Source organism: Nomascus leucogenys, chromosome 11 (assembly GCF_006542625.1).
Source record: "Nomascus leucogenys isolate Asia chromosome 11, Asia_NLE_v1, whole genome shotgun sequence".
Classification (NCBI taxonomy): Eukaryota; Metazoa; Chordata; class Mammalia; order Primates; family Hylobatidae; genus Nomascus; species Nomascus leucogenys.
Genome location: NC_044391.1, coordinates 31,672,829 through 31,691,063, shown reverse-complemented (window position 1 = coordinate 31,691,063; position 18,235 = coordinate 31,672,829).

Sequence of the window (18,235 nt, the reverse complement as noted above, 5' to 3'; positions counted from 1 at the left end):
TGTGTGTATGTGTGTGTGTGTGTGTGTGTGTTTAAATACTTATGACAGGTACTGATTCAGAGCCAGGGTTCAAAACAACTTTTTCATTCACTTAAAATTCATTCAACAACTTTGAAATTATAAGGCTGGACACTAAAGGTACAATATCTAACACTCCTTTCATCCTGCCAAGACAGATAAGAGGTAAGAGGTTTGGATTATGTCTAAATTTTAGTAAAATATTCGGTATATAGTAGATATTCAAACAATATTCACTGAAGAAGTATAATGGCTTTGTTTTTCTTTCTTTTTAATTTTATTATTATTATACTTTAAGTTTTAGGGTACATGTGCACAACGTGCAGGTTTGTTACATATGTATACGTGTGCCATGTTGGTGTGCTGCACCCATTAACTCGTTATTTAGCATTAGTTATATTTCCTAATGCTGTCCCTCCCCCCTCCCCCTACCCCACAACAGTCTCCGGTGTGTGATGTTCTCCTTCCTGTATCCATATGTTCTCATTGTTCAATTCCCACCTATGACTGAGAACATGCGGTGTTTGGCTTTTTGTCCTTGCGATAGTTTGCTGAGAATGATGGTTTCCAGCTTCATCCATGTCCCTACAAAGGACATGAACTCATTTTTTATGGCTGCATAGTATTCCATGGTGTATATGTGCCACATTTTCTTAATCCAGTCTATCATTGTTGGACATTTGAGTTGGTTCCAAGTCTTTGCTATTGTGAATAGTGCCGCAATAGACATACGTGTGCATGTGTCTTAATAGCAGCATGATTTATAGCCCTTTGGGTATATACCCAGTAATGGGATGGCTGGGTCAAATGGTATTTCTAGTTCTAGATCCCTGAGGAATCACCACACTGACTTCCACAATGGTTGAACTAGTTTACAGTCCCACCAACAGTGTAAAAGTGTTCCTATTTCTCCACATCCTCTTCAGCACCTGTTGTTTCCTGACTTTTTAATGATGGCCATTCTAACTGGTGTGAGATGGTATCTCATTGTGGTTTTGATTTGCATTTCTCTGATGGCCAGTGATGATGAGCATTTTTTCATGTGTCTGTTGGCTGCATAAATGTCTTCTTTTGAGAAGCCTCTGTTCATATCTTTCGCCCACTTTTTGATGGGGTGGTTTGTTTTTTTCTTGTAAATTTGTTTGAGTTCATTGTAGATTCTGGATATTAGCCCTTTGTCAGATGAGTAGGTTGCAAAAGTTTTCTGCCATTCTGTAGGTTGCCTGTTCACTATGATGGTAGTTTCTTTTGCTGTGCAGAAGCTCTTTAGTTTAATTAGATCTCATTTGTCAATTTTGGCTTTTGTTGCCATTGCTTTTGGTGTTTTAGACATGAAGTCCTTGCCCATATCTATGTCCTGAATGGTATTGCCTGGGTTTTCTTCTAGGGTAAGTCTTTAATCCATCTTGAATTAATTTTTGTATAAGGTATAAGGAAGGGATCCAGTTTCAGCTTTCTACATATGGCTAGCCAGTTTTCCCAGCACCATTTATTAAATAGGGAATCCTTTCCCCATTTCTTGATTTTGTCAGGTTTGTCAAAGATCAGATAGTTGTAGATATGTGACATTATTTCTCAGGGCTCTGTTCTGTTCCATTGGTCTATATCTCTGTTTTGGTACCAGTACCATGCTGTTTTGGTTACTGTAGCCTTGTAGTGTAGTTTGAAGTCAGGTAGCGTGATGCCTCCAGCTTTGTTCTTTTGGCTTAGGATTGACTTGGCAATGTGGGCTCTTTTTTGGTTCCATATGAACTTTAAAGTAGTTTTTTCCAATTCTGTGAAGAAAGTCATTGGTAGCTTGATGGGGATGGCATTGAATCTATAAATTACCTTGGGCAGTATGGCCATTTTCACGATATTGGTTCTTCCTACCCATGAGCATGGAATGTTCTTCCATTTGTTTGTATCCTCTTTTATTTTATTGAGCAGTGGTTTGTAGTTCTCCTTGAAGAGGTCCTTAATATCCCTTGTAAGTTGGATTCCTAGGTATTTTATTCTCTTAGAAGCAATTGTGAATGGGAGTTCACTCATGATTTAGCTCTCTGTTTGTCTGTTATTGGTGTACAGGAAGGCTTGTGATTTTTGCACATTGATTGTGTATCCTGAGACTTTGCCGAAGTTGCTTATCAGCTTAAGGAGATTTTGGGCTGAGACAATGGGGTTTTCTAGGTATACAATCATGTCGTCTGCAAACAGGGACAATTTGACTTCCTCTTTTCCTAATTGAATGCCCTTTATTTCCTTCTCCTGCCTGATTGCCCTGGCCAGAACTTCCAACACTATGTTGAATAGGAGTGGTGAGAGAGGGCATCCCTGTCTTGTGCCAGTTTTCAAAGGGAATGCTTCCAGTTTTTGTCCATTCAGTATGATATTGGCTGTGGGTTTGTCATAGATAGCTCTTATTATTTTGAGATACATCCCATCAATACCTAATTTATTGAGAGATTTTAGCATGAAGGGTTGTTGAATTTTGTCAAAGGCCTTTTTTGCATCTATTGAGATAATCATGTGGTTTTTGTCTTTGGTTCTGTTTATATGCTGGATTACGTTTATTGATTTGCATATGTTGAACCAGCCTTGCATGACAGGGATGAAGCCCACTTGATCATGGTGGATAAGCTTTTTGATGTGTTACTGGATTGGTTTGCCAGTATTTTACTGAGGATTTTTGCATCAATGTTCATCAAGGATATTGGTCTAAAATTCTCTTATTTTGTTGTGTCTCTGCCAGGCTTTGGTATCAGGATGATGCTGGCCTCATAAAATGAGTTAGGGAGGATTCCCTCTTTTTCTATTTATTGGAATAGTTTCAGAAGGAATGGTACCAGCTCCTCCTTGTACCTCTGGTAGAATTCGGCTGTGAATCCATCTGGTCCTGGACTTTTTTTGTTGGTAAGCTATTAATTATTTCCTCAATTTCAGAGCCTGTTATTGGTCTATTCAGAGATTCAAGTTCTTCCTGGTTTAGTCTTGGGAGAGTGTATGTGTCGAGGAATTTATCCATTTCTTCTAGATTTTCTAGTTTATTTGCATAGAGGTGTTTATAGTATTCTCTGATGGTAGTTTATATTTCTGTGGGATTGGTGGTGATATCCCCTTTGCCATTTTTTATTGCCTCTATTTGATTCTTCTCTCTTTTCTTCTTTATTAGTCTTGCTAGCGGTCTATCAATTTTGTTGATCTTCTCAAAAAACCAGCTCCTGGATTCATTAATTTTTTGAAGGGTTTTTTGTGTCTCTATTTCCTTCAGTTCTGTCTGATCTTAGTTATTTCTTGCCTTCTGCTAGCTTTTGAATGTGTTTGCTCTTGCTTCTCTAGTTCTTTTAATTGTGATGTTAGGGTGTCAATTTTAGATCTTTCCTGCTTTCTCTTGTGGGCATTTAGTGCTATAAATTTCCCTCTACACACTGCTTTGAATGTGTCCCAGAGATTCTGGTATGTTGTGTCTTTGTTCTCGTTGGTTTCAAAGAACATCTTTATTTCTGCCTTCATTTCGTTATGTACCTAGTAGTCATTCAGGAGGAGGTTGTTCAGTTTCCATGTAGTTGTGAGGTTTTGAGTGAGTTTCTTAATCCTGAGTTCTAGTTTGATTGCACTGTGGTCTGAGAGACAGTTTGCTCCTACTTGGGGGGGGTGCTCCCAGTTAGGCTACTTGGGGGTCAGGGACCCACTTGAGGAGGCAGTCTGCCAGTTCTCAGGTCTCAAGCTGCATGCTGGGAGAACCACTACTCTCTTCAAAGCTGTCAGACAGGGACATTTAAGTCTTCAGAGGTTATTGCTGCCTTTTGTTTGTCTGTGCCCTGTACCCAGAGGTGGAGCCTTCAGAGGCAGGCAGGCAGGCCTCCTTGAGCTGTGGTGGGCTCCACCCAGTTTGAGCTTCCCGGCCACTTTGTTTGCCTAGCCTACACAAGCCTGGGCAATGGCGGGCACCCCTCCTCCAGTCTCACTGCCACCTTGCAGTTTGATCTCAGACTGCTGTGCTAGCAATGATCCAGGCTCCATGGGTGTAGGACCATCCAAGCCAGGTGTGGGATATAATCTCCTGGTGTGCCGTTTGTTAAGCCCATTGGAAAAGCACAGTATTAGGATGGGAGCGACCCGATTTTCCAGGTGCCGTCTGTCACCCCTTTCTTTGACTGGGAAAGGGAATTCCCTGACCCCTTGCGCTTCCCAGGTGAGGCAATGCCTCACCCTGCTTCGGCTCATGCACGGTGTGCTGCACCCACTGTCCTGCACCCACTGTCTGGCACTCCCCAGTGAGATGAACCCATTGCCTCAGTTGGAAATGCAGAAATCACCCGTCTTCTGCATCACTCACGCTGGGAGCTGTAGACTGGAGCTGTTCCTATTCCGCCATCTTGGCTCCACCCTCCTGTTTTTCTTATTTATAAAAGAATTTTAGATTACTATCAAATACAACTTCCAGGCATACTAAGAAATAAGATCGGAGAGGTCTGAAATAACTTGTCATTTTATTTCTTATTATTTATTTATTTATTAGAGACAGTGTCTCACTTTGTCACCTAGGCTGGCGTGCAGTGGCGCAATCACAGCTTACTGCAAACTTGACATCCAAGGCTCAGGTGATCCTCCTGGCTCAGCCTCTTGAGTAGCTGGGACTGCAGGTGCGGCACCAAGCCTGGCTAAGTTTTGTATTTTTCATAAAGACATCCTGCCGAGGCTGTTCTCAAACTCCTTGGCTCAAGTGATCCTCCCACCTCAGCTTCCCAAAGTGCTGGGATTACAGGTGTAAACCACCATGTCTATACTCAAGTTATTTTGGAAGAGTTAAGATAGGAGAGTTCTAAAATGAAAACAACAAAACATAAGAATAACAAAATAAAACTGAAAAATGCGAATAGCAATTCTTATTTTAGAGAGCACGGTATATGTTAGCCTACTAAAGGATCTGAGAAACTCTGAATTAAGTAAATATGTTTGGTATTTCTTAAAGTCCCTGAATTCAGAATACTTTTTTTCAACATCTAATGGGATGGTGTTTTATGGATTATCTATTTAAAAAATAATGATTTAAGCTATGGTTATGGTCTCCTGCAGCTTTATATGTCTCGACTTCAAGTCTATAGGAAAGACCATTGTATTGGAGAAGTCAACTGTCAGAATGCCTGGCTCTCCCATAGCCCTGTCTGGAAGGAATTGACCTGACCAACTGGGTGTGTAATGATTAAGTAGATATTTTACGTAGCACATTACCATAATTCTTCTGTGCTAACTGATTAGACAAGAACAGGCATACGCCTCAAGGGTTTCTCTGTCTTAACCTAATAGTAGCCAATTAGTTTTACTCTCTAAGCAATTTGAATGAAGAAATATTGGGCAAATAAGATATTTACAGCTGAAACTTAGAGATCATTATATAAGACTGGGTTCACAAACTGGTGCAAAGCATGTAAATTTTTCTGTTTCTGAAAATTGTATTTGACTATCTGTTCATGTAGCATGCATGGTCCAAATCACTAAGACCTTCCACTCCCTGATGCTTGTATCCTCTGCCTTATTCCTTTATATTAGCCATCGGACTCCTAAATGCATCTGTGCAACTGAAGTGGCTGAAGTGCAATTCATAGCCCTTAGAAATAATGGAAGAATAAGTGAAACATTGGGAATTCAGGTGGCATTGTGGACATGTACCTAACTCCAGGAAATAAACAATCAGTTTCTATGAAAAGAAACTAAAATGCATATGTTGACCATTTTTGCTCTGTAGCCAATTGGTAAGATAAAGAGCAGTTATATCTACTTTATTAGACACTAAAAATCACTGCAGGTGGTGAAGTGCACGTGGGGATGTTCATACTACTGGTTCGTCTGCATACTTTTCCAGGGACATGCTGATTCCTGTGTGGAGCCCAGGCGGGAGATTTGCTGATGAGCATCTCTGAGGACAGAAGTCTCTGAGAAAGAGAACACTCACCAGGCACTGCCACTTGTCTATTTACAACACTGATTCTTCCTGCAGCTTCTTTGGTTTTAAATTAGCATAAGCTGCATAGAAACCACCAGCCCATCATTTTTATGTTTTTACCTTGGCAGTAATAGCCTGCAGTCCATAGCCTGGCAAAAGGAGCTGAACTTCACAAAGTACAAGTATCCATTTTCTTTAAATTACTCATTTAACTTGACCACACACATTTTGGGTAGCAATTGTTGCATTTTCTTTTCTTTCCTATAATACTTAAAGCTTCTCACTACCCTGTGGGCAGTGAGTTTCATTTTCTCTTTTGGCAAAGGAACAGTGGTTATAATTTCAAATGAAATTATTCAGTCTCATTTTGTTGACTCTTAATGGAATCCTTTTGGACATAAATGGCATTGAATTATACTTCCTCTTCATCAACCACAGGTTACTCAGTCCTAAAAAGGCTTTTTCAAGTGCTGCTACTTCTAGGGGCAGCTGTTTTCTCTATGTTGGTTTATTCTAAGTATGAAAAAAGAATGTATTACCCAAGGTACTCATTTCAGAAATGCCAGAAAACAAATACTTCTTATACCTTTATTTTTAAGCATTTTTGTTTATGAACCGGTGAAGAATAACTGACAAGCAGAGCTTCTGAATGCAAAGAGAGGAAACTGGACATATTTCACACAGACTGCTGAAGTTTTTACAACTGTAGAAAGAACTTTGGCCAGAGACAAAATCCAAAAAAGTAAATCCTTTCCCACTCTTACTTATAAAATTGCCTCTGTATTCTTTACTTCACAGATTATCATCAAGGTTGTTTTACATGATAAAAATTAGTACAAGCATATGTAATTCTCCCTTCAATATTACTGGATAAATTGGAGTGCTTTAAACTGTGCCCATGTACTGTATCACAAGTCACTAGATACTATTTAAATATTTCAAAACTGTTGAAGAGGAAATTTTACCTATTACTCTGTACTATAGGGAAAATATGGAATGGAGAGATTTAATTTAACCTCTAAGAGGCAGGGCGTGGTGGCTCATGCCTATAATCCCAGCACTTTGGGAGGCCAAGGTGGGCGGATCACAAGGTCAGGAGTTCGAGACCAGCCTGGCCAACATGAAGCCCTGTCTGTACTAAAAATACAAAAATCAGCCAAAAATAAATGCAACAAAAATAAATGCAACACTAGACAACCATACAGCATGGTTTTGTCCTCTCTTAAATGGAGGTGTGTGTATCTAGATTGATTTCCCATCAGTCAATTTTAAATCTGATATTCCTGTCAATCTAGCACAGACATTGAGACTCTTGAGTTTATTAGTTGGAGAGGCTTGGTTTCAAATAATGACTTTGTAACTTTCTAGTTTTCTGACTTTTGGTAAGTTACTTACCTTTCTGCTCCCCATATCTGCATGGGCAAAGATAGTTAAAATATCTACTTGACAGAGTGTCTTTGGGTGTGAAATGGGTGGGCATGGGTGTGACATTCATAAAATATCACGTTACTTGGACTTTTCCCAGGTGAAAGGGTGTGAAATGGGTGGGCATGAAAAGAGCATGGCACTGAGACTGGTCCTGCACTGCAGCTTATTCTTGGCTTCATTAAAGCAACAGAAAACAGAAATAATTGTTTTAAAATATTAGAGAACAGTAATTTAGAAATATTTTATTTGAATTTAGCCGAATTCTTTAACTAGAAGTTTGTCTACTTAAAGAAAATATTAGTGTGCTACTCATTCATTTTCTTTTGAATGTGTGCTATAGTGTGCATATTTATGGTAGCTACTATATGCCAGCCTGTCTTGGGATATATCAGAAAGCAAAAGAGACACAATGTTCTGCCCTTGTGGCATTCATAGTCAAGTTTACAAACTTTTAATAGCAATCCTTTACATTTTGAATACATTTTTCCTTTTATTAAGCCTAAGAAGCAATGCTTTTAATTACATTAAATTGTTTTAAAATCATAAGAAGACAAGTCTAAAATCTTAGGAATTTAGAACCTTTCTTTAATTTCAGATTTGGGAATACAAATTTATCTTACTTATACATTTCATAACTTTCTGCTCTTACTATTTTTTTTTTTTTGTCTTTGCCATGTAATGCTGAGGCCTTTGAATGTCCCCCTCAGTTCTCAGAAAACTGTGGAGCAGGAGTTATCAAATGTAGGAGTCAGGATTCAGAAGCTGGACATGCACGCTGAGGGTCGGTTTCCAGGGGACCTGGGGCTGATTCCAGTCTGCTTGTTTTGTGCTGCTGCCAAATAGGCATGATGTGCATGGCCTCTCAAGCAAAATACTCTATAACTATGCGGACCAAGACCTACTGCATAGTTTTCCTGATGTAACTAAACTACTTAATCTTTTTTACCTGCACACACAGAAAAAGCTTTTAAAAATTTCTTTCTCCTCATTTTTTTTTTTTTTGCCAAGATCAGATCTTACGGTTTATTCAAGGTACCTGTATTATATGACAATTCAATTTATCCATTAACATTTGTTTATTTAATAGTATTTGCAGTCATGTCAAAGGTGTTTGGAAAGCCTTCCAGGTTTTCTGTTGCCTTCCTCCTATCTGCTTGTTTATTCATTCTACAAACTTGACTGTTTTCTATAAGGGGAATTCTTGCCAAGAAGGAATAGTTGCAGTGTGTTCTCTGTGTTCAAATATTTATATCCTCTTTATTTTAAAAGACATTGAATTTACTTAATTAAAATACATAACAATTTTAAAATTGAGAACAAGCATTCAGGACAAATTCCTTTCCAGCTGGGTTCTGAACTCCCAAGTGTATTTTTAAAACACATTGCAGTGTGTATGATTTTGTAGTAATATATGAGATAAATACATGTGTTTTGTAATTTCAGTGACAATACTTGAGAATCTGACCCATAGGAAATATCCATCACTTCAAGGTATCAACTTTGTTCATGGAATAAGAAAAACGTACAGGGAGATATTTAAGGGTGGTAGAGCACATTTTGGGGAAAAAAGGATTGATATAGTTTAAAGGGAATTATTGCATTGTTATATGGCATAGGCCATATTGCATATCATCATATATCTCTTGAGAAGGCAGCTTTTGAACACACAAAGGTAAGAGGGCAAGATTGAATAAATGCAGTGCAACTGGAAACAGATTTTGGAGTAGGGATTTCTTTTTAATCTTTCCTTTTAAAAATCTTAATTTGGTAATTAGACATTGATGAAATATTGCATGTTACTTGGACTTTTCTCAGGTGAAAGGATAGATTTAGTTTCAACATGAAACTATTGGTTGCTAAAGTTAAAAAAGTAAATATTGTCAAAATCTTCTGTTTTATTGGTCCTGACATTTTTATTGAGGTTTGGGTTGCTTTTGGGAATAGCAAGAATTCTGGATATTAAATATTAGCTAATATTTTAGGAAAATTGCTTAGGTCTGTGGTTGGGTTTGGGGCAAACAGGTGTCACAGTCCTGATGCCCTTATGAATATGATTTATTTTGTCTGAAATGTTTTATCCCCATACACATCTAGCAAAAATGACACTTTAAGAAAGAGATAAAAAATTCATTCTCTATGAAGTGTTTTTATGAAACTTGAAAGAGCATTTGCAACTCCCTTCATTGTGTCTGCACTTAACTAGTTTTATAATAATGATTATCATGCAATTTAATGTTATGTCTATGTGGTTGTATCCCTTACTAGGTTTGAAATCCTTGAAAGCAAACACAATAAATAGCTCTTTGATCTGTACTATGTAGAAAACCACATGAAGTAGACACTCAAAACTGTTAGTTGGATCAATGGAATTCATACTGATTGACTTCAAAATTAATATTGTATTTTGAAAGTTAAAATCAAGTTTAACAACTTTTAGGGAGAACAAAATCACTTCTTTGATAAATCAATTAATTGTAATTGGCATGACAGTTATTAGATATAGTAATTAAATACTTGAATTAAACAGTACTTCTTGTAAGCATTTTATGATGTTATATTTTATAAATACTTTCAGAAAATATAAAGATACATATAATTTAAATATTATATATTACCATATATGTATAATAATTTATATATGTACATATATACAATATTTAATTTATACATATATATGATGGATTTGTAGAAGAAAGAGCTATGCATATACTACCTGTCAATATATAGATACACTTTGCTAGTGGCTAGAGTGATGTATATCTTCAGATGTTTTCTAATGCCAGTAACTTAAAATGTGACATAAAAGTTGCTAAAACAATAAGGAAGTATATTATTTTTCATAATGGAAAGTTGAGAAGTGGTCAGGCTTCAAACCTAGAATAAGCAGGGCTCTAATTTGATTTTTCCTGCTATTCTTGCAACTTTATCATTCTCTTTGTTTTGGCCTCTTCTCAAGCCCTCCACCCTCAAGTTCCTAAGAAGGTTCTAATAGTAGTTTGATAGTAGAAGAGGCTACCTGCCTCCTTCATGTGCAAAGAGAAGAAAAACCTTTCCCCTGTTCCTGAAGTAAAAATTGTTTCTTTTATTCTGATTGACTAGTTTAGATCCTCTCCATTAGACTTTAACAATAAAAATTTTTAAAAGAATGCCACACACTTACTGGTTTAATTCTGAATTCCTGAACCAATCAGTAGTAGCATAGATTATGGGTTTGTCGTGATTGCTTCTCCTATTTTGATTCATAACCCAGTAGACAGGGTTGCTGTCAGCTTTTCTGAATTTCATAGTTATACGAAAAAAGGATGGGCTCCTAAACAAAATTTTCTGTGATCAGAGAATGAGAATGTTGGGTAGAAAATTTATAATGTTCACTATAAATAGCATTTGAATTTTTAAACTACATAATAAAATTAGTAGATTTGTGAAACACATCAGTATAAGATAGAAAACTCATTTTTTATAATTCTAAAGGAAACAGTGAACCAAAAACAGATAGACTATGAGATTATTTCTCCATGCTTGATTCATCAAATATGGTACCTGCTACAGGTAACATAAAGATCAGTGAGTGTTTTTTTGCACAAACCCTTGCAGTAGTTTCCCATCACATTGAATTAAAACCACTTTACAACAACCTGCCAGTCCCTCATTAGTTGTCTTCCATTCATTCTCTAACCTCATCTATTGCTGTTCTTCTCCATGTTGACTCAAGTCACATTGACTTCCTCCTTATTCTTCAAAACTGCCCAAAATACTCTGTCTCTGAGCACTCATTCTTGCTGTCCTCCTGCCTAGAATTCATTTCTCCCAGATATCCCAGAAGGGGGTGGGTTTGTTCTCCTACCTCCTTCAAATTTGTACTGTATGTCACCTCAGGGATATCTTTCTCATCTAAATTTTAAAACCTTCAATATGTGGCAGGTCTAGCCCCTTTCCTTGATTTAGATCCCTTCTTAGAAATTATCATTACCTAATGTACTCAATTTTTACCCGTTTATTTTGCTTATCTATTTCTCTACTAGAAAATCAGTCACATAAAGGAATGTTTCTGTCATGCAGTTTACTTCTATATCCTAAAGATATAGAAAGTGGATGAAAACTCCTTAATGTCAGTATTCTGAATACCATGATATAACCTTTGGTCAGTTCCAGTTCCTTCTCATCCATCTAAAATTCTTATAGTATCCATTGCAGCTTTTATGAGACCAGACCACATATTACCTGGGCCTTAACCAACTGTGGCAGAAACAAATAAACAAATAAACAACCTCTTATCAACATTAAGATACTTAAAGCCTTTTCTTGATAAACATACCTTAAAACTTGGTAAAATTTTAACATTAAATAAAAGGAAATACCTCCTTTTAATCTTCTTTCAATGTATTGTCATCTTTGTTCTCTCCTCTTTCTTGAACCTTAGTTGGATTCTGCTGGATTCTATTGGGCTGCCTTCTATTTTCCTTCTTTTGGATTTTCTTCTTCTATTAAATTTTCTCCCACTAAATTGAGAGCCCTGAAACATTCTTTCCATTGAAAAATAGGCTCCTGGAAACTGTAAGACTCCAAAACCCCCATGAATGGAAAGATGGGTAGTGATAGTTCAATGTTTGTAACATTAACTTAGACAAACATTATTCCCTGAAAATCTTTTAAACATTGTTGTTCACGGTCACTATTGTAAATGGTCACTATTTTGCTCAAGCACTTTACCTTCAACCTCTATTCTATTTTCTCTTACTGTATAATCTTTACTGTTACTTCAGAGAGAACATTGCAGCAAGCCACTAAGCATTAACTTTCCCAACCACATACCAATTTCCCTACAACTTACCCATATCTATAAGCATTTTTAAAATAATTCAATTATAATATAATATATATACAGTGAGGTACACAAATCACAGCTTAATGAATATTTGTAAAATGAACATACCTAGGTAATAACCACTCATAGTAAGAACTAGAGTCTAACTAGCATCCTATCAGTACCTCTCATGCCCCCTTTTCCAATTAAACTGTATCTTATGGTAATCACCATTCTGACTTTAGAACCATAAATTTGTTTGCCCATTATAGTACATACATTTTTCTATGTCTTCTTTTGCCCAAAATTACAGTTGTAATATTCTTATTTATGGGTGTACCGTAGTTTTAAGCATTTTTATTGCTATATAGTGTTCCATTGCATAAATATTCAATGCTTGTATATCCGTTGACTGTTGCTGACCATTAGTTAGTTTTTAGACTGAGAAAATAAAATAGCGCTCTGAGAAATGTTACTTTATATGGCTTTTTGCAGATGTACGTACACATTTAATGATAGATATACACTTAGCATGGAATTAATTTTGGGATCCTAGAGTATTCCTATGTTCAGGGATATTAGATAATAACAAATGGTTCTCCAAAGTAACTCTACAAATTTAAACTCTCACCAGAAGTGCATTGGAGAGTACCAGTTGCTTCATACACTTACTAAAATTTGATATTATCTATATTTTTACATTTAACTATTCTGATGAATATAAAGGGCAGCTAGTTTTGGTTTTAATTTACATTCCTCTGATTTGTCAGAGTTCTGGTAAGAGTCCTTGTAGGATACATAGCAAACAGTTTCTTTCTGTAATTTGTCTTTTCACTTTATTTTTATAGCATTTTGATGAGCATAAGTTGTTAATTGCAATGTAGTCAAATCTATTCACTTCTTAGGTTTATGATTTGTGCTTCTTGTGCACTCTGTAAAGGTACCTTTACCTATTCAAGGTCATATACTATACTGGATTTCAATACTCAGTAGATGGAGAATTGAAGAGAGTGGTGATGCATGTAAATATAGGTTATTAGAAAACATCTGGAATGAAGTCTGTAGGAAAATAATAATAAAGACTGTAAAAGACAGTGTAGGAGATATAGGGTCCAAGAACCAGGAAGTGAAAATACACGGACTATTCAAACTCTTATTCTACCCCTCCACCAGAAAAAAGAAAGAGAAACTGAATAGATAGAGAAAATATAAAATGAGTAATGAGATGGTAGATCTAAGTCCTAATTTTTTAGTATTTATTTCTTAGATAAACTGGGTAATCCTGGAATAAAAATAAAACAGTATGAAAAATAGACAACTTATTAGACAAGAGAGCAAAAGACTTGAACAGGAATTTCAAATGACCAAAAAGCATATGAAAAGATTCTCAGTCTATTTAGTCATAAAAGGAATGCAAATAAAAATGAATACAAGTTACCATTACATATTTATCAGATTGCTAAAGTTAAAAAGATTGACAACATCAAGTGTTGGTGAGAATGTGGAGCAACTGAGATTGTCATCTCAACTTATTTGGTCACTTTTGAGGAGGAGGAGAGGAGTAGTGATGGGAAGAAATTATGAAAACCTCTACAGTTCTGGTAATATTCATTTCCCAGACCTAGGTGGTAATTACTTACATGCATGTACCAATGAAAATGCATTAATTTGTATGCTTATGGTATTTGTACTTTTTTGTCTGTATGTTATACTTTTAGAAAACGTTCAGCAGAAATGATACATTGTTTTAACTGATAAGCTTAATATTATCACCAAGGAAATACAGTGAAATTGCAATTTAGAGATTTATCAGCACACAAGCTATTATGAATTTAAGATTCAGATCGAAAATTTTTGTTCTATCAAATATTTCTGAGCAGGGTAAAATTGCAGTAAACCAGTAAATAAAATATGAATGTATAGAAAAAGATAGACCCAAGGAGTTTACAAGATTATTTAATATAGTATGTAGTACTGAATTTCATTTGTACATATCAGGGAGTTAAATGCCAGAAATTTTCATCATGTAACACTACAAAAAGTTCTGTGACCTTGAAGTTCAAGATCAATTCTGATCATTTTACCTCTCAAAATTTTACTAAGTCTTCCCAATGTTCGAGGAAATGCAATTCATGTACAATCTTTTGTACTACATTTGCAACAATACTTCCCCATGGACATAATGCCTTTCCCTTTTCTCCTCATACAAATATCAGCTTAGTACTTATTTCATTAGGATGACCTCTCCCTGACTTTGAAGTAATTGTATCATGTGCTTCTTACCTTTGTATTTATTCCTGTAACCAATTGTTACAGAAGTTTGCCAACACATTTTATGAGTTTACTATTTTCCCAAATCTTTGAAGTCTTTGTATCAAACACGAATACCTCTTTTTAAGCTCTGCATAGCACGTTCCCCAAATATATTTGAGCAAAGGAACACAGTAATTAATGTGGTGTTTGTCTCTGACCAATAGTTGAGATAGTGGAGTTTCTAAATTGTGAGACTAATTTTAGAAAACATCTTTTTAAGACTATACCCACAAATAGTGATCTTGAGGTAATCATTTTTACTGGAAGTGAAACTTTAAAGTGTTCTGCTGGCCATCTTTAATGTTATTATCTCTGACATCAACTTCAGTAGAGTTTTGCCTTGCTTTTTTGTATATCTAAATTTATCACTTAAATTTAATTATTGCTTTCATAGCAAATAGTTTTGAGGTAGTTGTCCAGATTTGTCCAATCAGATTTTACCATCCTAGAGCCATCAGAATAGAAAAGCACAAACCATCTTCATTTTAATAGAATTGTCAAGGTCTCCAACCATGTTTGGATTGTAAATATTTTCTAGTCGCTCTGCAACACTGTTTTTTCCTTCCTGCTTATGACACTTACAACCTACTTAGTTTTCCCTAGATAATAATTTCTCATCATTTTATTGTTTAGTAAGTGCATACTAGTGCTTTTTATATACCTGAAGGTTAGATCTCCCAAATTACCAGTGACTGTTTTGATATTATGTATCATATCCTGAGTCTAAAATATTTAGCATCTATTTCTGTTTAAAAAGGGCCAGTGGGCCTCATATTAAGTACATACTGTCTCTCTACATTCCTCTTACAAATGAAAATATATATACACATACATCTATATTTCTTTCTCCATATCAAGCAATCTGTCTATCTATATATTTTTTTCCGAAGAGAAGAAGCAAAGCTATCACAAAAACTAAATTGTCCCAAATGTACCATTAAAATTGAAGAGGCCAATCTTGAATATGTACTGAAGGAAATCTCAGAAGTATGAATGATTGCTGTTTGGGGGAGTGTATTCCTCTGATGCAGGAATAATCTACCAATCTGCCTTCTGACTCTAATCGTGTGTTTGGATTTTATTTCTTTTTATAAATGAGGTAATGAGATCCAGAGACTGAAGGGTAGAAATTTAACTGACAATGCAATAAACAGCCATCTAAAGTAAGCTTTTACAAAATGATACCACCACACATTGGAAATTTCAACTAAATTCAGAATAAATATAAACAGTTACCTTTTGCAATAGTCTATGAAGTTTTACCCTTTGAGAATCCCTTTCAATCAGTATTAAGCAGAAGATTCTTTTAAAAGAAGTGAAGATTAGCAATTATGTTTTGTGATTTCCCAGTACTGCTTTAACATTTCTCCTGTGGGTTAGATGATGTATCTGCACACTTCAGGGCAAATTCAAAAAATGTAATACAAATTGCTTATGTTTTATTAGGTTGGAGGAGAGCAGATATTTTTACAGGCAAAAATATTTTTTAATTTAGCACTGGCACTATTTTGCACTAGAATATACTGCCATTTTTGTGATAGTGCAACTCTAATTCAGGTAATATAGTTGGTTATAGTTTATTTCTAGCTGTTGATAACTTCCTCAAAGTAACATTAAAAAATGATGAGAATTTTATATTAGTATGGTTCAACTGTGTAACAACAAAGGGTGCTGTCATGAAAATTCTACCCAATTAAAAAAGTACCATGTTCCAATATGTAGTATAATATTCTTTAAACTAAAAGTATACCTTATAAAACATTTGTCAGTTCCTTGAAATTAATTTATTAATAAGGAATTTGAACAGTAAAATTAATTTTACTGGGAAAGAAAACAAATGTGCTCATTTGTATTGTTTTTATTTTTAGCTTGATGTAATTTTAGCATTATTTCTCCTGGTGTTAGTATTTCACTAGACTTTTCAAATACATATTATATATATCAAATATATATTCATGTACAAAGACATTTATTAAATAATATTATGTGTTAATATATATCACCTATGTTAATGATATTAAAGTTTACTGTGGCTTTTAAAATAATCTGTTTTGTTATTTAAATATAATTTTACTTTGGGAGGCAAGATATTAAGTAGAAGCATGACTAAATGCATTTTATTTGTAATTATTTAATCACATGTAACATTCATACTTTATTCTTTTGGAGTATAGTTTTTTGTTTTTTGTATCCCATTTTACTTCAATTTTCAGGGTTTATTTCAGAATATTTTTCATCTTTAGAGCCAGATGGCACCTTGGCACCTTACTCTTTGGCTTCGTTAGGCCACTTTTCACTTTGAACAAGAAGCATTTTAAATGATTAAATGCTGTATGTCGTTGTTTCATTGTACTTCAGATTTTCACGCCCATCCAATCTGTAATGTGGCTCATCTGTGACTCATTCATCAGGAGCATGAATTTTAGTGGGGAAGAAAATCTGACCAGCCTTGTTCCACAGAGCTCATATGAAATGTGCTGATGATCTTTGTGCTGGCTGCAGGAATGGTAATAAAACCGATTGGACTAACCATAATCCTTCTATAGATTAACATGATTTCAGAATTATTAACCACTTTCACGTGACTCTATGTACACAGCCACAACTGGTTACATTGTGCATTATGGTGGTCACTATTACACAGTGGTTTTGCTTCCAACATTATATACACACATTCAACAAAGCTGATTTTAATTTTGGGAGCTAGATTCTATTTATTCTTCAGGGAAAATAAAGCAGACAAAACCTTCAAGTTTTATCGGTTTAAACATTTCTGTTATAGACATTGCTAAAAATATAGCAAGATGCAGTAAATGACTTTACAAAGTTGCATAACTCCTTGATTATAATTGTTTAAATTAAAACATGTTAATTAAAATTTAATTTAATTACTTTCATATAAATGATATGCCTTCTCCTCTTCCTTTTGGAAATCTTCTGCCAATATTTAAGGCATAATTCAGGTTATGTTTATATACTTTTGCCAAAACTCATAAAAGTTCCATAAAATAAAATGAGACTAAAATGATAATTACAATGGGAATTTCTTTTTTTTTGTAATCTAGAATACTTATCATTGTTTCTCAAATAAACATTATTTAATATTCATCCAGCCAGTATTCTTTATTTGGTTTTATTAAGTTAAAGCAACAAATGACCTCATGCATAAAGCTGGCTCAGTAGCATTTATGTTTAGTTATGATTTGTTAAAAGACTCCTTATTATTGTCTTGATTTTTTTTATCATATGCAAGTGAGGTACTATTGGTTTGAGCAACAATGAAAACCAACATCACACTCCAGGATCTTGCTGCCTGTAGAATGGTTAACAACAATAGATAAAACACATTTATTCTTGTCAGTCTTTGAAAAGTACCTTGGAGAATTACTGTAGCATTATGTACTATAAGCCTCAATGAAACTACAGAGTAAACTGTAACTTGCACAGGCATTTTGTATCCTAAATGTATTGTGTGTTATTAAAGTAGCAAAGCTTTTTATGTTGATATTTGTGTGATCCCTGAAAATGAGATAATGTAATATGGAGAAAAATCAGTACAGTTACAAAGGAGAAGTGTAGCCTACTGAATGCTTACTAGCCAAAAATGTAGGACCACAAAATTATTAATTGGGAAACTGACTTTTGTAACAGGACCTATAATGCCACTGCATTGCACAGTTTTCTGGACTGTTCCTTAAATGGACACACCTTTTAATTTTGTCAACATCTGCCTTTATGATAACCAG